The sequence below is a fragment of the Leptodactylus fuscus genome, chromosome 7 (genome assembly GCF_031893055.1).
Source record: "Leptodactylus fuscus isolate aLepFus1 chromosome 7, aLepFus1.hap2, whole genome shotgun sequence".
In the NCBI taxonomy this organism is placed as follows: Eukaryota; Metazoa; Chordata; class Amphibia; order Anura; family Leptodactylidae; genus Leptodactylus; species Leptodactylus fuscus.
The window spans coordinates 12,043,334-12,066,449 of NC_134271.1; the positions used below are offsets into that span (position 1 = coordinate 12,043,334).

At 46.7% G+C, this 23,116-nt stretch overlaps 1 protein-coding gene across 1 annotated transcript in view; it reads right to left on the minus strand.

Annotated features, from left to right (window-relative positions):
• SHANK2 (SH3 and multiple ankyrin repeat domains 2) overlaps positions 1-14,519 on the minus strand; it is a 282,554-nt gene extending 268,035 nt beyond the window's left edge. Inside the window, exon 1 of the mRNA XM_075281002.1 lies at positions 14,339-14,519. The gene's annotated coding sequence lies outside the window, so the exon portion shown is untranslated. The remainder of the gene's footprint in view (positions 1-14,338) is intronic.
• Positions 14,520-23,116: the final 8,597 nt, after the last annotated feature.

The following is a 23,116-nucleotide window of genomic DNA, read 5'->3' on the forward strand; positions in this document are numbered from 1 at the left end:
GGGTCTCCATGCGGACTCCTTGCGGACGCAATACAAGTGCTAGTGTGAACCAACCCTCAGGCTACTTTGCAGGTAACCTAATAAAGTGAAGGCTTTCTTTCACTACCCAATCTCACGTGGCCTGTTGACAGGTCTGACCATCGCGGCGGTAGCGTATCTGCCGATCTACGGCCGCTCATTACAGATGGTTAAAAGCAGCTTACAACACTTTCCAAGCTGTGGCAGGATAGAATCACTTCATGAGATAAATAATTCAGCGTGTGGATAAAAAAGAGCTTAGGGAAGCAACTGGACAAATCTCAGGAGGCAGGTATAACTAGAAATTTCTTGCTGGCGGCCACGGTTTTCTCCTTTTTTATTAGCGCCTATAAGAGTTCTTATTGGCTGGCCAATAAAAGGATGAATTGACTCCTAAAGCCTACAATGATGAGAAAATCTGAACAAACCTTCTTACAAACATTTGTTCCAATCCGTAGACTCATGTAAAAGGCCCTTAATGCTCGGTCTACCACCTAACTCATGCTCCAAGGATAATCTGAACCTCTCACCTCTGTATTCAAGACTTTACTCGAGCCGCGCGTATGCTCTGGAATGCGCTACCTCAGGTGGGCCGGAAGCAGCTAACTCTGAGCCCCGTGCCATGGAGTCTGATCCTTTTCTGCTGATCTCCTGGGTCCTCCCTGCTGAGGCCTACTGCTTGTTTACGACTCTGAATGGATTCTACCAGCCCATGATCTTGGATCATACATTACTGTCCTCTTGTCTGACCTCTGGTGCTCTACGATGCCTAAACCAGCTGTCTATACCATGACCAATCCATGACGTAACTAGCTTGTCTGCCCGCAGCAAAGTCCAGAACCCTTACAGGGATTAAAGGGTGAATATCAGGGTGGCTACTTAGACCCTGCTCTTGGGAGTGGCCCAAAGTCAACCCGTTAGGCTGAGTTCAGACAGGGTTTTTTGGTCTGGAATTTGAGGCGGAAGCCACCTCAGATTCCAGGCCAAAAAACGGTAGCTGCGACTAGATGCCAGTGCAGTGCACCGGCATCCAGTCGTGGTACTCCACTCCAGATTAGACCCAAATGAAAGGGCCTAGTCGGGAGGGAGTGTCTTCAGTCGGACATCCGTGGCTGAACCGCCATGGCATCCACCTGAAGAATGAGCATGTCGCTTCTTTTTTCCGGGAGCCAGAAGAGACCGCTCACGGAAAAAAAGAAAATGACCGGCTCCAATTGATTTCAATGGGAGCTGTTTTTTTGGTCAGGATTCTGAGGCAGATTCCGCCTCAATATCCTCACCAAAAAAACTCTGTGAACTCAGCCTAAAAGTGGAAGAGTGAACCAGCAATCCATTACACGTTGGATCCTTGCAAGAGAAAATCAGTAGAACATGTAACTTGACATGTAACTTTTGCACAACACCATATATTAGAGGTGATGGCACCCTTCACTTTTCCTGACTTGTAAAGCTATTGATGGGCACTGAAGCTTTTATAAGTAAAAGTGAGAACTCAGCACGGCCATTTCCAATGTCGGAGCTCCTCTAACAGTACAAAGACAGTGTAAATGCTCCCGTCAATCACCAAGCGTTTGCCAATATGACTTAATTAAAAATGTAACGCAGACGCCATCAATCCGGCTGGATAATACGGAGGAGAACTCTGGCTGTGTCGGGTCGAATGACAGCGGTCAATATGTGAGAGCGGAATTCTGTTGAGGTAAGAAATGCTTCTCGCCGGAGTTTAATTTAGGACAAGACATTAAACATTAAAGACAAAAGCATTTATTGTACAGTTGAGCGGATTCCTCGTGGCCTCAGTCAGCGTAAAGCAATGCTTAGGATCCGGTCACCCATTCTGAAAGCGGCCTCATCAAAAATAGGTGTTGATGGAGGAAATAATGAAAGTAACACATCCCCCACCCCCTAAATTATTCTGAAGCTCCACATTTACTTCTGATCATGTAATGCTCAGGATGAAGTGAAAGATTACTGACCGCCACGTGACCTCCATACTTTCTATGGATGAAAAAGTCAGGAACAATGCGACAACTGCACGAATTTCTATTGTCGGCAATGTAAGCTAGTTTTTCCTGCAAGTCGCCATAGAGTCTCTAGTCTTATGGTGGCGTGTTGTGTTGACCAATGAGGGATGGAGGAAATGCATCACTCTGCTACAGTAGTAAGTCGGGTTCATTGCTCACCCTGATAGAAAAGTAGAGGGAAATAAAGGCATGGCAGTGACACGTCGTGTATTAAAAGGGGTGTCCAGGACTAAAACATTGCTGACCTATCCTTAGTATAGGTTTGGCTGTCCCAGTGGTCGCTTTGCAGGGTCCTTACTTTCCACTCCTGTCTGTCTCAGGTCTTGACCTCTTTACCTTCTGTTTGCTCCACACTCTGCTAGGCCTTTAACTCAGCCCCTCACTCCACACCTGAGCAATACATTTCTATTATGCTAGATTTGTTTCAGGTGTTCCAGTGTATTGAACTTTGGCTTTGTTCCAGTCTTGCCTAGCACTTAGGCCTGACCCTTGGCTTGTACCTGATTGTTGCACTCTTGCTGCCTGTCCTGACCATGAGCTTGTTCCAGACTCCTGAATGTAGCCGCCTGCCCTGACCATTCTCTTGCCTGACCCACAATGCTTTGTCCAGACTTTTCTTGACCCACTGGGCCAGCTGCTACTAACATTGGGACCACCTTAGAAGTTGACCTCCTCATTACTTTCCAAGCACAGCGTACATTGTATACTGACTGTGCTTGGTATTGCGGCTGAGCCCCAATGACTTGAATGAGACTAAGCCACAGGCCATTTGCCCAATTTATGCATCATCCCAGCCTGTGAAGCTAAAGCGCTTCTCAATGGAGCGCTGCTGTTGACTCCATTAGCTGATCTGCAGGCCCTGGGAGTTGGACCCACGCCAATCTAATTCTGAAATCTTCAATATTTTTAGTCTTAAGGGTTCCTCCTAATAGATCCACTATACATTTTTGTTTAGAAGAGTACACCCTTGGGCAGAGCTGGACCAATCCAAGCAGCCATTTAGCCAATCCACCATTATAATACATAAAAGTCTATGGAAGCCCCAAATGGCTAATGAACTATGTGATCACGTCCAATGTCTATGGAGTAAGGTAAGGATCTAAACTCACTGGTACCATTGTTATCTGGTATCCAGATAAATACTGAACATAGAAGATTGCACAATAAATATGGAATAGGTGAACAGACATTTTTGTATTACAAGTTCCCCACACAATAACATGTCCCATGTCCCCCACGTGTGATGGCCTAGCTCTAATTGCCGTAATGACGATTACCAGGTAATAACTATGTTCCTTTACCCCAGTGTATCAATCATCCGACACACAATGAGGCCGACATGGACACGGAGGCCCTCGCACCTCCAGGCTGCCTCTGGCTCTCATAAAACTTTCACGCAGTTTCCAAAAAACTCTCCCTGCCCTCTCTCTGAAGCCATTGTATACAACTTACACCATTAGCGGTAACACAATATTTTTGTGTGCCAAGAAGTAACTTGCAACACTAAACTCATGCTTAGTGGGAAGTAAAGGCGGCTTACTTCATTTAGTTAGGAAACTTTAGTTAATGATTTCTTCCTTTAACATCCAGCCGGGCCATTTCACAAGAATAATGAGCGAAAAATACTCTTAAAATGCAGCATAAAAGTCATGGGGTGTAGCGTGAAGTACTCATCGTGCATATAAAATGAAGAAAAATAAATGCATAAAAAAGCAAAAAAAAAAAAAACCCTACACATTCATTGCCGAATGATATTTTCAGTGCTTTAATCAAAATGTAATAATTTTTCGCAATAATATATAATAATATAATATTAATGTAGAAGCAAAAATCAAAGAATCATCAAGAACGTCTTAATGAAAATAAGAGCACACTGTTTTCGAAGCAGGGCGTCTCTCTAAGGCACAGCCTTGAAGGTCGTGGGCCCCAAAGCAAAACCTGTAAGGCCTAGTTCACACAGTCATGGAATAGCGTATTTTGGTCCTGATTTTGACGCGGGAAGCCGCGTCAAAATCGGGACCAAAATATGCCTGCTGCGACTGTCAGTCACGGCTTCAAGCTCCGGAGTAGGCCCAAAATGAATAGGCCTAGTCTGGAGGGTGCTGCCACGAGGCGGCTGAAGAAAGGGCAGCTCGTTTCTTTTTACCGTGAGCGGCAACATGTCGCTCACAGAAAAAAGATCGCTAGCGGTCTCCATAGACCGCCATTGTGAGGGGGCAGATTATGACGTGGATTCCGTGCCAAAATCCGCCCCCTCTGTCCCTGTGTGAACGAGCCCTAAGAGGGCCCCTACCTGCCATCAAACATTACACTGGAGTCATCCAATGTGGCAGGGTGGTCTTTGGGCCCCTTGAAGCAGCAGATCCTGGGCACGACTGCTATTGCACTCCTTATAGATACACCCCTGGCAGTTCTAGAACCAGCATATCAACCTGGACCTGCAGATAGTTAGGTTAGGGTCACCTGAATCAAAGGGTGCTTCCCCCTTCTTTGCAGAGATATTGCTGTTTTTATCAAAATGCAAATGAATAATTTGGAGCAATAACTGCACCGCCATTGCTCCAAAGATGTCATTGCCTATGAGCTCTTTGCCGTTAACATGCCCAAAATCACCACTTTAGCGATGGAAAGAAATGTCAGAAATCCCCATGAAAATTGTTCTATACATGTGAAACCTCATTTACATGCATGGACTTTTCATTGCATAAAATATGTGGAAAGAAATCCAAATGAAATTCTATCATGTGAACTTAGCCTAAGGCTGCTGTCAGATTCTTGCCCAATCTTTGATCAATCCCCTAAGGCATCTTAAGGTGGCCGTACACACTAGATGAACGTCAACATCAACTCAACCCAGAACCAGATAACCTTCTAACCATCAGCGAAGCCAACTCCCCCCCAACATTAGGGGTAAGAGTCAACGTGTTTGTTTGAGTTCAACCTGCCTTACCATTTACTTCTTAAAGGGGGTCTTCCAATCTCAACAAGTTATACCCTATCCACAGACTTGGAGATAATTTGCAGATTGATGGGGGTTCGACTTCTCAGACCGATCAGGAGACTGTGGTGGTCGTACTAGTGTGTGCACCGCTCCACTCATTTCAATGGAAGTGCCGGAAAAAGCAGTGTGCTGCAATTTAATGTTCGGCACTTCCATTGAAAAGAATGGAGAGGTGCACTTGCTTGCCCAACCACCACTTCATTCCCCAGTCTCCTGGTCAGTGGGGGTCTGAGTGGTTTGTTCCCATCAATCTGCAAGTTATGCCCTATCCTATGCGGGGACCCATCAAAGATGACTAGAAGCAGCTTATTCCCCTTTCCCCACTGAAAACACATGCATGCTCAACCAAACCAATGGTACATGTGTATGTGAGGTTGGAAGGAATAGCTACGAGTTGAATGACCTTTCCCACGACAGCTCTCTAACGTACATGACCACCATTTTTACCTTAAGTAAGCATGACTCTACACAACCGAACGCAACACAATCGCCTTCTTTTTGCACAACACAAAGTTTTCCTCTCCCGGTCTCGCTCCGCTATCTGCTCCGATACCGAACACGTGACTCGATTCTGACATGTTACTCATCATTAGCACATATCACCGAGACATACCGCACATCTCACAGTCACCTTTACCAAGAAGGCCAGGACTGATTTATTTTACCCCTGTTCATTATGTGAAGCCTCCACCTGAGAACCTGTCAGCGTGCGTTACTGAAGACTCTCACAGGGAAGATCTCGAAACTACTGTGCTCCGTGTCTAAGGAAGAAAAAAAGTAAAAATACAATGGGCGGAACGTAAGCTTATTGTTCGCCGATTCCTGAAAAATCTTAATAGAAGGCTCGTGGTGCGACAAAGACGGATAATGAAAGCGTAGGATCGGCACTAGGGCTTTTGAGGAATTCAAGGCTTGTAAAACTACTACGATGGGATGAATATTCTTCAATGAAACAAAAATATTCTCTTATATATAATATGTCAAATATATGATAGACCCCTCCGCCGCCTTCCTCTCGCTGCTTTATAGCCTTTGTCTATTCTGGTGTCAGTTGCTTGGCAACTAGCATGTTTAGCTGTTGTCGGTGGGTGGAGTGATGAAGACTTGTTACATTTTGTCCATGAGCCCCTCCCATCTGACCACGACATTCAACAAGTTATTCTGCTACCGATTTAATATGGAATCAGTAAAAAAAAAAAAAAAAAAAAAAATTTTGTAAATTGAGATAATTTTTGGAGATGAGAATGACACCGAGGTTTCCATGGTAACCAAGTATACTTATGATCCAGAAACATTCTTAAGTTTTTTGAGCCGTCCCTTTAAGGACGCATTGTCAGGGCTGCGGTCCTGCTGAGGACGACCGGTCTTCTCGCAATTTCATCGACTGATCGTGATTTAGGGAGAGCATTTCATTTTTTTGGAGGAATTTACTATTTAAGGCTGTCCCTCCAATAATGGCGACAGATATGGCATCGATGTCTCATCATAAATATCCATGTTACTAGCTATATTACAAAAAAACCTGAAATTTTCCTTCTGACCTTCACAGTGGTCTGAGACTTCCTGTTCTGTAGAAATCACTTCTCAGCCGTTATGTCATTACCATTGCAGTCAGGATTATGATGATAGGGAACGCCTATACACGGATAACACAGGATATCATCATAGGTAATGTCACAGCCCTTCATTACAAAATAACATCTGCATAGATCACAGAGCATGCCCACAAAACTCTCCATAGACGTCAATAGATGAAGGCTACAGTTTACCTCCTCCCCCTTCCTTTACAGTGATCAATGTATAGGTTACAGAGCATGCCTACAACACTCTCCCACAAACATCAATAAATAATGGTCATAGCCCACTTTTCTACCTTTTCCTTCACAATGGTCTTTGCTCAAGTCACAGAGCATGCTCGCAACACTCTCCTAGAGAAGTCAATAGACGATGGAGCTCATCTCCTCCACGGCTCTGCATAGTGACCTCTGTACAGCTCACAGAGCATGCCCACAACACTCCCCCAGTTTTCTGATATACAAGGCATGAAAAAAAAAGGTCACGATTTATTTTTGCCCTTTCACCGGGCCCAATGATAACACGTCAGCCCTGTATCTACTACAGTGGGTCCAGAGGCCCTGACTCCAAATCATCTGCATCTTCCAAGCCCAGATGAGTTGAACACAATGGTGAAGTCGAGAGCTGTCCGCTTCCTGCTTCACCATTTGGTGTGTCTCTTTTCCTGGTGTCCTGGGATCAATAGGTATGATAGAATGAAGTCACTTACATCGCACCAGTTGCTACCTGAAGACTCTGGGACAGGCTATAGACAGAAGAGAACAGGGAAACAGGAAAGGGGAGCAGGAGAGTAGCAAGGGCAGCATTAAAAAGTCAATCATTTTACACAAACTTGTGCAAAAATTTGTAACTATTTTATACCAGAAAACTGGGGTAGGGTCCTTGATCAATCTAGGATCACACTAGCATTTGGGTCTCCATCATTTGGGTCTGCATGGGGACCCAAAAGACGGAGAGCCTGTCCACTTAAAAAGTGGCTACCCACGGACCCCATAGACTATAATGGGGTTCACCTAGTTTATTCCGGTCTTATAGTGAGAAGTCCTCTATGCAGGACTTCTCTCTCTGCTGATTTTAAGCGGAATCCGCGGCAGAGTCTCCTATGGAAACTCCAACGCAGATGTGAACCTTATATAACATCCTTGCTTACCAACTCGGTCAACTTCCCCTTTTGACGAGGGCTTAAAATTGGTAAAGCCTCTTGTATATAAACCTTTCACTGACTCTTAAGTGATGCGGCTAACATTCCCAGGGATCTGTACGGTTTCTTGGCAACACGTGCGGTCAAACTTAAAAGACAGTGACAGACCCTTTGAAGGACACCATTACTGCAGAGTAAATGGCCGACTCTCTGGGTGATGTGTAGCAGTCTGCAGCACTTGACAGTACAATACTTGGGGTTGTGAAAGACAAGAATGCTATGGATTCTCAAATCCTCAGCATGGTCATTATCTTAGAGAAAAGTCCCAGGTTTATACGGCATATTACAACTCTTCGATGTACGGTATAATCCAACCTGAAGCTAAATCCCTGTAAACCGTGAATATTTTTTCGGATGTGTGACAAGATCAATAGTAAAACAAGGCGCAGGATCAGACTACGCAGGGTATGTTTGTCGTCTGTTACCATGGTGACACATAGGTCCGTATAAGAGCTATAGAAACAAAATGATAGGAAATATTTAATAAAGACTTATTGCAAAGTTGTCTCATTTTTTAATTTTAAAGACAAAACAAGGAAAATGGTTTGCAACAGTGGTCACAGCCATTCTGTGGCATATGATATGAAGCCCACAAAAAATATAATGAATTGATGTTAATGGTGTCCTTGGTTGCATTCTCCCCCAAGCACTACAAGGGAACTGTACTAACCCTTGATCCCTGAGGGTAAGTTCACACAAGGCTTTTTGGTCCGGAACCTAAGGCGGAGGCCGCCTCAGGTTCCGGTCCAAAATACGGGTAGCTGCGACTGGATGTCAGTGCAGTGCATCGGCATCCAGTCGCGCACTCCGCACCGGATTAGGCCCAAATGAATGGGCCTAGTCGGGAGGGAGTGTCTTCAGGTGGATGTCGCAAGGCGAATCCGCCTGAAGGAATGAGTATGTCACTTCTTTTTTCCAGGAGTCGGAACAAATGGCTCCCGGAAAAAAAGAACTGACCGGCTCCTATTGATTTCAATGGGAGACGTCTTTTTGGTCAGAATTTTGAGGCAGATACGGCCCCAAAATCCTGACCAAAAATCCCCATGTGAACTTACCCTAACATTCGTAACTACTAAGCCAGCAACAATGCTAACCACTGAGCCATCAACACTGCTAACCCCCAGTGTCCTGCGCCAAGCAGATTACATGGCTCTAATGATCCAACAACCCCTAGGAAATAGACCCTGCTGGTCTGGCGGACCAATATTGCATTAGGCCTGGGCCCAACAGACTCTGGTTAGTAAGTCTGACCTTACTAACCACAGAGTCGTCTTACTGCCCCAAACCAGCAGCATGATAAACCAACCAAAATTTACTATGAGAAATGCATACAACAATATAACGCCGCCTCCATTTATTCCGGTTCCTCCACATAGAGAACGCTGCTCTTCAAGCCCGATGATTATTTCGTTAGAGGAAGTAAGACATTTCCGAGAAGCCTCCCACACAGCGATGGAGAGGTCAGAACATCACTATCCAAACAAGTTATAAGAAAACCGTACGTCTTACAAGATCCTACCTTGTCTGCTTCAAAAAAAAAAAAAAAAAAAAAACACAACTGAAATTTACATGTGATAAATATTCATCTGACTATTAATGAGAATGGCCTCTGAGAGAACGCAGAGAGAGATTACATTCATTAGGAACATAAATGAATGTGCCAATTATCCGCAGCTCAGGTATAACACACTGTAAACAACATTCTCCACCACCACATGGTCTTCAACCAGGACGACAGGGCTATTTTTACGCTGCGATATCTGACGCAGGAGCGTCACATGATCCAATTTACAAGATGGAATTTAGTGACGTCCATTCATAATGGATTCCCACCCAAATTTTTGGCAGCCATTAGTTTGCGGCTGAACAGAGTTGTACATGGTGGAATTCGTGGCAAGTTCAATATTGCCCCTTGATAGGAAATCAGGTTAGCTGCAAGATGACACAAGTCATATGACTACACTGCACATGCTAGGGGGCGCCATTGGACAGCAGAAATGTTGTCTGTCACTTTGATTGCAGATTCAGTAGAGTTCCCAGAGGTCGGAGTTCATCATCAGAAAGTTATACTTGCAACATGTTGGGCTATTATTACATACATAGGGATATCACTTTAAAGAGGTTGTAACATGAAGGGCATATGGAGCAGTTTACAATACCCAACATGTGACTGAGGTTTTAAAAACACCGTCAACACATTGGAAAAAAATTTAAGGACATGCTGAAGATTGTCAGAAGTTGAAGGCTGTTTTTGACACATATCCATGCAAGTACCCTGCCTTGAGCTCAGCTTGGCGTATGAACATCGCATAGTGGAATCACCTTCTATGGTTACATTCACACAGTACAGAATTGCTGTGGATTTTCAGTGAGAGATCCAATGAAAATCCACAGCAGTGTAAAACATGTGAATGAGGTTTTAAAAGAATTGCCCAAAATGAAGGCAGGCGGCAGGCTTACAGATCCACAGAATGGAAATTGTGTTGCACGTTTCATCTTTTGCAATGCATAGGATGACAAGGACACGACAATGAAGATGTTGCAGCGTGAAATCCACGAGGAAAAAAAAATCTGCAACGTGTCGACACAATATATGCGCCAGAGCCTCAGAGCTTAACATATGGAAGATTTTTTTATCTTCTGCAAGTTCTAGTAGTTGATCAAAAGGTCTCTTCCACAAAATAGCATATACTGCAATTACTATGCATGCACACGGACCAAAAATATGGCCGCCTGAGTAAGCCCTTGCTATATGCTGCAAATTTATTGCAGGAACTGCCCCATCCAATCTGTATTGGTCTTGTAGGAATCCACGTGCTTGCTGCCAATACAAACCCATTCAGGTGAATGCAACGGATTGTTATTGGCAGAATTTTCTGCAACAGATTTGCCATGTGTAACTATACTCCAAAAACAATCACCCTGACAGATCCAGCCAGTCCATGTGACCTCAACACCGTGTAGATACGAAGCTGCAGCTGAACAGAACCTCAGTGGGGCGTCTCAAAGTTGCACCAAAGTTATCCAAGCGACACGACATTCTCATTACTTTTACAACTCCCCAGGGTGAAACAGTGTGTGAATCCGTGCCAAACAGCTCGCACAACTTACCTGCTGCTAGAACAGCATGTCACATATCTATGCAGGGACCCTGCCTCACGCTCAGCTTGGAAATGATCCTGGCATCACCATAGTTGCAGAGTGGATGCATCCAATTATGTATATATACATATGTAAATAAGATAAGAGCTGCCGCCGGTCGCCACTTATTTGGGGGAGGAGATGGTTTTTTGCTTTACTTGATGCTCGCTCGTCAGAAGTCGGTCTAATTATTTCCTCTGGAGTTAAGAAATAAAGATTCACGATAAACATGAATTCACAAGACTCACGTTCCATTACATGACAAATTCTAATTCCTGTCCTGGGTTCAGATGACGGAGCGCTGGTTAAATAATCGCCACCTATGACTCTGCTAACTTATATCCCCAGAAGAATGAGATAAGTACCGGGAGTCGCTGAAGTCTTTTCATGTAGAGAATAATGAGAGGGGACAGCACCTGTACGGCTGCCGCAATGGAGCAATTCCCAAAAGGTCTAATTAATCTAATAAGCCTGGTACATGTCATAGCCAAGAGCAGCACTGTGAAACTGTGTAGGACTAGAAGTCCCAGTACGGAGCTAAGAAACTGCATGGTGAGTCTAGGGCGACACTTAGGCTTGGGCACAATGGGTGAAATCGCTGCGGGTTAGCCGCCACAAATTTGCTGCTTATTTTAAGGGATAATTTAGACATTGGAGCTGAGGTGCAGATGATAACTGCATTAAAAAAAAAAAGCATCCGAAAAATGCCGGTTTACGATGCTGAAATTGGATGCATTGTATTGGGATTCGCACAACCTAAAATCGCATTAAAAATTGCATGACTAATGTGACGCAATGTTGCACAATTATGGTGCCTGGTATGCTAACTAGACTCTCTAAGGTCAAAGGGGCGGAGTCAGGTGAGAGTAGGTAAGGGTTGCGATCCTTTGCAGGGGTAGGCAACCTTCAGCACTCCAGCTGTTGTAAAACTACAACTCCCAGCATACATACTTGCTCAGCTGTGGTTGGAACTCCATTGGGAGTGAATGGAGCATGTTGTAGATTCACTGCAGTTGGAGTGCAGATGGTTGATGACCCCTGCACTAGACATTAGAGAGTCTATTTAACATATCAAGCAACAAAACTAACAGCACCGATCGCTCAGGAACGGTGGGGACTAGAAATAAAATCTTCCAACTATGCCAGAATTAGTTGGCAGAGCCTATAGAATAAACACTTTAAGGTTAGGCTTAAAGTCACATAATGGACATCAACATTGCCGATGGATCCCGCCGACTATAATGAGGTTCTTCAAAGCACCCTCATTTTACCAGAAATCACTACTATTTTTTGGGAATATCTGACAATATGCAACAGAGCTATAGACTTTATCACATTCCACCTCTTTAATATCATTTTGCTAGGACTTATAGTGCGCCAATATCTGAGGAATTCGGAAATACTGCACATTCTGCCGCCATTTACAGCAGGTCATTGAGCTTGGTCTGAAGATGGTGACGTCATCCACAAATCTAGCCCTGACACTAGAACCTCTAGGCTTGCTGGTCCATGTCCACATAACCAAAAGCTGGGGTCAAGAATGAAGCGGCAGCCCATGTGAGGTGTTTCTAAAGGTGCATCCACGTACCGCCATACTCCGCAGGTGACCGCAGTTTGTCCATAACACTATTACGGTACCTATCACTATTATCATCAGACTACTAAGGTCATTGGTTGCGGGAGATTAGGTTGTTGGAATATATGACCGTACCCCAACTCCTCTACATAGACCGATCCTTGGTAAGCAGACTGTGCCCATCACTATGGTTGTAATTTACAGGTATGGCTGCATAAAGTTACGTTTTACAAAACTAGACAGCAATTCCCAAATAAAACAGCAGCAGATGAGAGGTGCGTGATGGCAGCCTGCATTCTGCAAGAGAGGGCTTCCAATTCAAAATACAAGCAGCTATATTTTGGCGCCACCTGTAGGGCAAAGCTTCTGCAAACACAACAATTGCAATAATCTGTACTGTGAAAAAAAATAACCAAAAAAAAAAAATTGGTGATAAATCTGCAACCTTTGTAACTTATTGAACTATACCATGCATGCATGCCCGCCGATGTGCCCCTCCCGTACTGCACAAAAAGTCTAACTAACTATATAGTATCTATAGCCAAGAGGTTAAAGTGGATTTCCAGGCCTTATAATTGATGACCTATCCGTAGGAAAGTTCATTAATTGAAGATCCGTAGGGTCCAACGCCCCAGACTAGGTGCATCAGCTGTCTGAACTGACAACGGCGCTCCCCAAGTTCCGTTTCCGCTTCACAGGCCATGTGACATCACGTTCATGGGTCACATGGCCTGTTCCCAGCTCAATCCCGATCCGGTGAATGGGCTAAGGTGAGATACCAAGCACTGCCACTGTACACACTGTGCTTGGTAAGTACTGAAAAGGCTGCGTGCTCATACAGCGGATGTCAGACTCTTGCTCATCTTTAAGTGATGACCTATCCTAAAGATAGGTCATCAATTATAAAGCCTGGAAAACCCCTTTTAAAGGGGTATTCCAACTATATCAATGCATGAGTGACGTGATCACATTACATCTAGTGCATTACTGTGTTTGAGAGGGTCACTGTGCTTTACCTAGTGTTGGGCCCCAATCCCTTTATGGTTCAGGGACCTCCACTGATGAGTCCCTGGGATACCCCTTTAAGATGTATGTGTAATTTGCTCAAGCACTTCAGAGCGTTCAGTCCTCTAACACATCTAGGAGCCACGTACTGTATAATGCTGCAGCCCGTGGAAACTGAGATATGTAAGGAACTGCTCATAACATGTCACTTCACCTTGTTTATGGCTTGGGGACCCCCTACTTATCAGAGCCACCCCTGGGTAATTCCTTTAACATTCCTGTTGTCTTATCTCATTTACTTGAGCACTTTTGAGCAGTCAGTCCTCTATCACACCCTGTATAATGTAGCTGCTTGGTAAACCTGGGATAAGATGCTGGAGCTGTTCATAAGACTATATCAGCATCTTAAACTCTCAGGAACTGAGTCTCTCGGTGAACAGGGTCTGCATTGACGGTTCCCAGGACATGCAAACAAAACAACCCACTAAAAAGGTCCCAGACATTGACATCAGACCACAGTGCTTCTATTTAGTAAGGCGAGAACTCTTTGCATTGTCTCCTATGTAACCAGATAGCCATGTATTCTATCTCAAGGTGCACCCAGGATTAGCAGCGCCTCTGTCCCTCTATCGTAGCCTAATTAGGTCTCCCTGCAGATCCCTGGCCAGAACTGTGCAGAGTACTACAATACTAATTTTATAAGTCAGTGACCTAGATTAAAGTCAGTCTGTGTTCTCCCGATTCCCCCTAGACACACTTTCTATCACAAGCAGAGCTGATGGTGACCGGTTACTTACCAGTGTCCAGAAGGACCGGACAACCATCAGAGAAGGACAGTCCACGGACAAGGGTCAGGAAGAAAAGGGCATGTCCCGGGTCACAGCTCCCGGGGCAATCCAAAAGGGGTGTGAATAAGGGTGTCCTGAGCAGAAAGAAGAGAAGTCATGTATGGAGGTCCTTGTAAGGAGCTGGGGTATCCGATCCGATAATAAGAGGGGACTTAAAAAATAAAAAAAAGTGGGAAGATCCTGACGGCAAGAGCAAGACAGATTATAAGAAGTTGTTTGTCCTCCCTGTGTACGATTCGGCTCGCAGATGATCGCTCCCAATGAAACAGTTCAAGCAAGTGGAATCCGAGAGGGAGACCTGAGGAGGGAGGGAGATAATAGGAAGAGGAGGAGGAGGGGGAGAGGAGGGACTGTGCGCAGGCATCTGAAGCCTGGCTGCTATCGGGGAGAATTCGCTGCTCACCTGGCAGATAGTAAGGAGGAGGATGAGCTGACGCCGCTTCCATTCACATTTCTGGGCTATTGTCTTTGCAGGCTTCTTCAGCTATGGCTCGTTCATTACTGTGGAACTACAAGTCCTAGGAAAGCCTGCAACAAAAGGAGTGCAACAGATGTTTACACGTCACTTCATAGAAAATATAGCAGTAACACAGATGGGTTTTTCTGCTCCCAAATACATTTTTAATACTGATGTCCTATCTACAGGATAAGTATGTGATCTGATGGGGGAAGGGGTTGACACCTGGACCCTACAGATCCACAATCAGCTCCAGGACAGGAGCATGTACAGTCTGCACCTATACAAGCAAAAGCAACGGTGCTGCAGTCCTGTCCACTGTATAGCGGAAGCGCCAGAAAAATGCAACCCCTTTCCCATTACCTAAATAAGCGCAGACCGCTTCTGCTCCAGGTACCCTGCTGTAGCTTTCAGTCATATTAGTAGATAGGTGCAGGGTCCAGGTGTGGGGATCCCCCCTTCCCCCGATCAGATACTGATGACCTATCTTCTCACCCAGCTCCTGTATTCCCACTGTCAGTGCACTTCAACAGTGAGGCCGCAGGTGTACACCTTGACTTCATGGCGCATGCGCTGGACCTCGGGGACATGCACAGTAATGTATACACCCCTGGCATCACTGAACAACTGCGCAAGTGGTGGGCGCACCAGAGAGGAATACAATGAGACTCATCTCTAAGTAAGTATAAAGGTTTGGGTTTTTTACATGGCGTAGCTACAGGTCTATTTGCAACAGTGAACCCATATCAATCTGTCAGGTTCTCTTTAATTCTGATCAGAAACCTCATCTTTGGTCACAATGTAGAGCGGTTATAAAGAGGCTCTGGAGGACCTATCCTATTACACAGACAACCCACTGGTATGAATGGACGCTGTGTAATACTTCATTCCGCCAGTGGTGGTGCTGCAGGAAGCACATACTGCCAGGATTCCCCCCTACAGCTGATCGCTGACCGTCCCATCAGGGCCACTTGTTGTCATAAGCTAAAAATAACAGCACTGACATGGCCAAGAAACTTGATGGTGTAGATGTGATTGGTGATGGGGTATTTCAGCAAAAAGTTACCCCTATCCATAGTGGGTAAATTGCTAATCGGTGGGGGTCCAACTGCTGGGCCCCCAGCTGATTGACGATGCACCTCTGCATGGACGTGTCGCCTGATTGGAAGAATGGTGCATAGTGATCCATTCTGTACTGCAAGTAAAACTGGACGTCACATCCCAAGCCAAGGGCAACAAACAGTGCGGACACAACTATCAGAAGGCGTCCACACGACATTGGGTTACAAGCCAAACGTCCTGCTATAGGTACTGACCTCACGTCACTGCTCATGGTGCAAAGCAAGACAGCAATGGAACTGGAATGGAGGTCTGTCCTCTACAGTGATGAGTCCTGGAACAGAGGTCTGTCCTCTACAGTGATGAGTCCTGGAACAGAGGTCTGTCCTCTACAGTGATGAGTCCTGGAACAGAGGTCTGTCCTCTACAGTGATGAGTCCTGGAACAGAGGTCTGTCCTCTACAGTGATGAGTCCTAGAATAGAGGTTCAATGATAGCCGGAGATTGGTTTGGAGATCACGTGGATAACGTCATGAAGAAACCTTCACAAGGGAACGTCACACGGGTCCTACTACTGAGATTATAATCTGGGGTGAAATAATGAGCAGCAGCCGGACCCCTCTTGTCATCATGTCCGTTGCACTAGCAGCTCGGTGTTACATTGCCTCGGTCATGTCACCAGTGGTGCAGCCATTTCTACAAAGGGTCCTAGGAACCGTTGATCAACAGGACAACGCCAGGTCACATGTTCCTCTTACTATTGTGAGTATCCTCCATGATCTAAACCCTGACCTGCAGCATCTCCAAATTTGTCTCCCATCGGGCACATCTGGAACGTCACTTGATCAGCAACGGCCCAGGGACCTCCCAGCGGCCAATCCTGATGATTTGTGGCCCAAGTGCACCCGGTGCGGTGTTAGATTCCTCAGACAACCATCTATAAACCTCACTGCTAACATGCCCGGGTGTGTAAGATCTCTGTGCCCGGCGCTCACACCCCGTACAGATGTTTTGCATTTTTAGTTTCCATTTTTTCTCATTTGCATGTCATTAACATATCTCTTCATCCGGGGATTTCTAGAATTCGAGGCCTTTTCCCTCTTCGTGTCAAAATCTCCATGTTGAGGATGATGAGACCGGATCACGTTGCCAAGCAGCTCAGACGCAGAAGGGTAAATCCGGTGAACTCTGTAGTAGACTCGCTCTGGAATTATTTATTTGGGGTTTTCTGACCTCCTAATGATCGGGGTCTACTACCGTATAATCCAGATATATGTTTGACTTGTTGCTTAGCAAAAAAAGACCCCACTCGAGGGTGCCGGCATGCCTAGTGGCGGCAGGGAGGGGGAGGAGACTAGTGGCAGCGCTGAGGAGGCGGTGACTGATGGCAGTACTGAGGGGCGGTGCCTATTGGCAGCGCTAAGAGGGTGGTGCATACAGCCAGTGCTGGGGGGTGTTGCCTGGTGGCAGCGCTAAAGGGGCGGTGCTTGGTGCAAGTGCTGAATGGGAGGTGCTTGGTGCAAGTGCTGAGGGGGAGGTGCTTGGTGCAAGTGCTGAGGGGGCAGAGCCCAATGCTAGTACTGAGGGGGAGGTGCCTCATGTTATCACTAACAGGGTGATACCAGGTGTCAGGGCTGAGGGGGACAGGGGTGAACCTACCCCTTTCGCCGCCCGAGGCGAACTACAGAAAGCCGCCCCCCGGGAGGAGGTGGCGGAGCGTAGGGGCGTGGTGGAGCGAAGGGGGCGGGGCTTAGCGCCGTTCGAAGGCAGAGAGCAGGCACAGAGAAGACCTGCTCTCTGCCTGAGTGTGAGGGGAGGCTGCTGGAGCAGCGTTGCTTCAGTGGCCTCCCCAAACCACCGCTCGGTGCTAAGCCAGTCCTGGACAGCTTGTCCTGGACTGGCTTAGATAATCAAAAATGCCGCCCTCCCTGGGGTCCTGACATAGCGCCGCCTGAAACGCTCGCTTCAGGTCGCCTCATGGGAGATGCGGCGCTGGAGGGGGAAGGGCCTATAGCCTCTACTTAGAGGGTGGGGCCTAATGGCAGTGCTGAGGGGGCGGTGCCTGGTGCAAGTGCGGAGGGGGAGGTGCCTGGTGGAAGTGCTGAGGGGGAAGGGCCTATTTAGAGGGAGGGGCCTAGTGGCCAGCTGTGGGCGCCGTGTAGCCCTTCCTTATTATTGGAGGGGCCCTGGCTACCTTGTCTTATTTAAAGGGATCCTACCATTAAAATTAAATTTTTTTGTCCCTAACACGTAGGAATCCCCTTAAGAAAGGCTATTCGTCTCCTACCTTTAGATGTCTTCTCCGCGCCGCCGTTCCGTAGAAATCCCGGTTTATGCCGGTATGCAAATGATTTCTCTCGTAGTATTGTAAGCGGCCATTTTCTTGTGGCCGGCGGGCACGCGCAGTCGGCTTTGCCCAAGGCCTAGAAGTTTGAAGAAGATGCATGAAGAGGCTGTTCCTAAAGAAGATGGAGGTGGCGCTGGAGAGTTCTCGCAGCATTGAGACCGCCCCCAGTGCTGTTTGAGTGCTAGGGACCGCCCCCAGTGCTGCCAGAGAACTCATTTGAATACCTGTGGAAAACGGGATTTCTAGCGAACGGCGGCGCGAAGACATCTAACGGTAGGAGAAGTCTTTCTTAAGGTTATCCCTATGTCTTAGCGAGAAAATATTCGATTTTAATGGTAGAATCCCTTTAATGGTGGTATATTTTATGTGGTAGCGCAAATTTTGGGTCCCCCTCAAGGTCCAGGGCCCCACCCAGTGTCACAATATATCATAATCGGGCGCCCCTCACCATGTATACTATATAATACACCTTTGGGGAGGGGACCAGTATGGGGTCTGGTATAATTCTGAGGTAAAAATGATGGCCAGTCACTCCCTGGCGTTGCCCCTCACTATATAAGACTTGTTCTGTGGCCCCAGGACTAGTTTGGGGCCCCGGAGCCTCTCACCTGGTCACACACGGCCTCTCCCTCAGGACACGGCTGTAATTCCCGCGCAGTCTCCTCCCGGCTGCAATACCTCAGCTCACCACATGGAGCGCACTGACTGATAACATATCTGCCCTGTGTCTGGCTCTGCCCTTATAGGGGTCACCCACCTGCCCCTGTGACTTACCCCGGTGGCAGGGCAGGGAAGGAATCTACCCCTCAGAGCAGGCACTGCCCTGAGTCACCTCTGCAGCCACCACTAGGGGGACATCACTGCCTAGCGCTTTAGACGACCTCCATAGAGCCGTGTGTAGGGAGCGCCCTCTACTGGTGACTGCAGGTAAGTGAGGCTCTGACTATTGCACAGAAAAGTTGTGGCATGCAAAACAAAATACTGAATATTACAAAAAAAAAAATCATGAAATTCATTGCAATTTTTATACAAAAATTATGAAAAATGAAATCTGTGTGAAGGATGCCTTTATTCATGTTACAGGTGAAATACATTATGTAAAATGAAAAGCTGCACCCTGCTATTCCCTTCCCCCAGTATAACCTGAATATTGCCTGTGTCCCTTCCACATCTGAGCTTCACATTGCAAGTCAATCTGTCCATTGCAGCCATCAGAGCAGAACAGAGATCCTGGAGCCGCCCCCAGATGGACAGGAGGGATAGACGAGACCACCTGCTGAGCTCCTCGCAGTCCATTCACCTCACAGGTAACTACAATTACATATCTGACTCACTAAACCCACACGGCGACTCTCGGGCTGAGTTCACACAGTGCATTTCTGTTGCGTATTGAAATAATGAGAAAAAAAATTCTAAAATACACAGGGAAAAGCTTTGTAGGGCTTGTAAATTCTGTCTGTAAAATGTAGGACACGCATGTTTTATGAGCTTGTTGGGGTGAGGGGAAAGCTCGGGGAACACAAGGCCACACATACTCAGATATATATCAAAGTGTTCCCCCAACATTGGTTACAGACATGCATTCCGCATCTTTAGAAAGCTGGGTGACATGAGTGATGGCAGCCGGTTAGCAACCATAAAATCAGTGACGGCGGCGGATACAGAAGCAACATCGAGACTGAGATAACAAATCCTGTCCGTATACTGAACCTAAAACCTGCAGAGCAAAGAGACTTGTGCTGAGGGGTGACACTTACCGAACGTGTATTGCTGCGGGTTTAAGGTTGTGTTCAGATGGTTAATTTTAGCGCAGTTTTGATTTTGCACGACCAAATATCGGAGGGTCACTGTGTGACTCTTTCATAATGTTGATGAATGGAGTCACATAGCAACCCCTAGAGTGCCGCAACCATAAAACCCTTAATGTACCGTGGTCATGCAACCCCTAGAGTGCTGCAATCATAAAATCCATAATGTACCGTGGTCATGCAACCCCTCGTGTGCCGCGACCATGCAACAGCCCTTAGTGTGCCACAACCATACAACCCCTAGTGTGCCGCGACCATGCAACAACCCCTACTGTACCGCAACCATGCAACAACCCCTAGTGTGCCGCGACCATGCAACAACCCCTAGTGTGCCGCGACCATGCAACAACCCCTAGTGTGCCGCGACCATGCAACAACCCCTAGTGTGCCGCGACCATGCAACAACCCCTAGTGTGCCGCGACCATGCAACAACCCCTAGTGTGCCGCGACCATGCAACAACCCCTAGTGTGCCGCGACCATGCAACAACCCCTAGTGTGCCGTGACCATGCAACAACCCCTAGTGTGCCGCGACCATGCAACAACCCCTAGTGTGCTGCGACCATGCAACAACCCCTCATGTGCCATGACCATGCAACAACCCCTAGTGTGCCGTGACCATGCAACAACCCCTAGTGTGCCGTGACCATGCAACAACCCCTAGTGTGCCGTGACCATGCAACCACTAGTGTGCCGCGACCATGCAACAACCCCTCATGTGCCATGACCATACAACAACCCCTAGTGTGCAGCGACCATGCAACAACCCCTAGTGTGCTACGACCATGCAACCCCTAGTGTGCCGCGACCATGCAACAACTGCTAGTGTGCCATGACCATGCAACTCCTAGTGTGCCACGACCATACAACTCCTAGTGTGCCACAGCCATGCAAAAACCCCTAGTGTGCCGCGACCATGCAACAACCCCTAGTGTGCCACGATCATACAACAACCCCTAGTGTGCCGCGACCATGCAACAACCCCTAGTGTGCCGTGACCATGCAACAACCCCTAGTGTGCCACGACCATGCAACAATCCCTAGTGTACCGCGACCATGCAACAACTCCTAGTGTGCCACGACCATACAACAACTCCGAGTGTGCCGCAACCATGCAACCCTTAGTGTGCTGCAACCATACAATCCCTAGTGTGCCACGATCATACAACCCCTAGTGTGCCACAACCATACAACCCCTAGTGTGCTGCAACCATACAATCCCTAGTGTGCCACGATCATTCAACAACCCCTAGTGTGCCACAACCATACAACCCCTAGTGTGCCGCAACCATGACTTCAAGTTGAGAACGGATGGTGCAGTATTCTACTGGGAGTCGCCGCAAACAATGGAGTCACAATGCAACTCCATTCACTAACACAAGTCACAGAGCAAACTGGCGATCTTTGGTCACACGATGGGAGTCAAGATCAAAGTCGTGGCCTTAATGACACACCAGGTTGCCTGCAGGACGTCCAGTTAGGCCACTAAAATCTTCATTGAATGCGGCACATTTATTAAGCTACAATGCGCCTTTTTTAGGTGTAAATTGTCCCTTTTTCAGGTCTTTTTCTGCCCGCTGCCTTGCCCACTTTTGCCTCAGTCTTGGCTTCTATGGGAACCCTTTTCACACTGTATTTATGACTTCTACCTTTAATAAAAAAAAAATTAAAAAAGGTTAAAAAGGTGCAAATGCCCCCCCACCACCACCACCATACATTGAGGTGTAAAAAAGCCAGATCAGACAGCATTAAAAGGGGGCAAAGTGCACATGGATTATAGAGGCATATCTAAACTAACGGACAGGTGCACAACGTGTGACAAGTAGGTGTGCCGACATCATAAATAGACACCACAGGAAACATACGGCCATAAAGGGGCCGATGATAAATAACCCCCAATGTGTTCTAATGGTAAAAATTGCAATTACATCAAAAATACATGTGGTTTACACCAGGCTCACACTAGACCCGGACTGTTACAACAGCGGTTTCACATGGAGACCAATGGACCCCATTGACTATAATTTGGCCCCCATTGCATTTTTGGATATCATAGCATGTCAAATATTCCTAACGAAACACTGGCACTGATCTGTATAACGGAAACTAAAAGTCTGCATAGGAAACCTCTGTGGACTGTCTGTGAAAAGCGCTGCGGGAAAAACAGCAATGCGTTTCCGTGTGGTTTTTCCTGCAGTGCTTTTTTGCTGCGGCTGCTTTTTGTTGCAGATTTTGCTGCATTTTATTGAGCCAAAGTCAGGAGGGATGGGAATGGAAATGATACAGGATGCTCATGGACATTTCCTTCTGTTAAATCCACTCCTGACTTTAACTCTGAAAAGCTGTAGCAAAATCTGCAATGAAAAGCACTGCGCTTCCGCAACCTGGGTCCTTTAGCCTTATACTTCTCCCTTCTGCTCAATGAGCTCCAGGCGTTGGCTCAAAAATCTGCAACAAAAAAAGCAGATTTTTTTGCAACGTGGGACCTGCTGCAGATTTTGCATAGGGGCTTGAAACATCCCCTCTGTATAAGTCTACTACTTAATGCATTTTATCATGCATTGATGGTAAAAGTCACAATATCAAGGGATTGGTCCCAGGGATCCGTCTGTGTGTGCCGCTTGCTGTGTGCCAAACAGCCCCCTGCCCGTCTGGCCTGAGCTCTCTGCTCCTGCTGGCATGTGACTATGGAGGTCAGCCCTGTGACTTATGACTATAGCGCTCGATGTCCTGCTGTACAGGTCAGTGACACGACCATTACACACCACTTACCGTATAATACAGTACGACAAGCCGCGCTCAGACAGCTCATATTATGTGATAACTCGTGTACCGCACTTCTGTCCTCTTCTCCGCGCAGTCAACACAGTCCAGATGCTGATCCTATCATTGCAAACGCAGCCAATTAGGGGTTTCCTGAGAACCATTAATCTAGCGTGAACAATCCTGTTTTCCACACACCACCCACCCTTGTGCTGTTCACTCGGTAGCGGAATCTGTGCACAGCAAAAAACTACACGGGAAATCCCATCTTCTAGGCTGCGATTAAACCATGA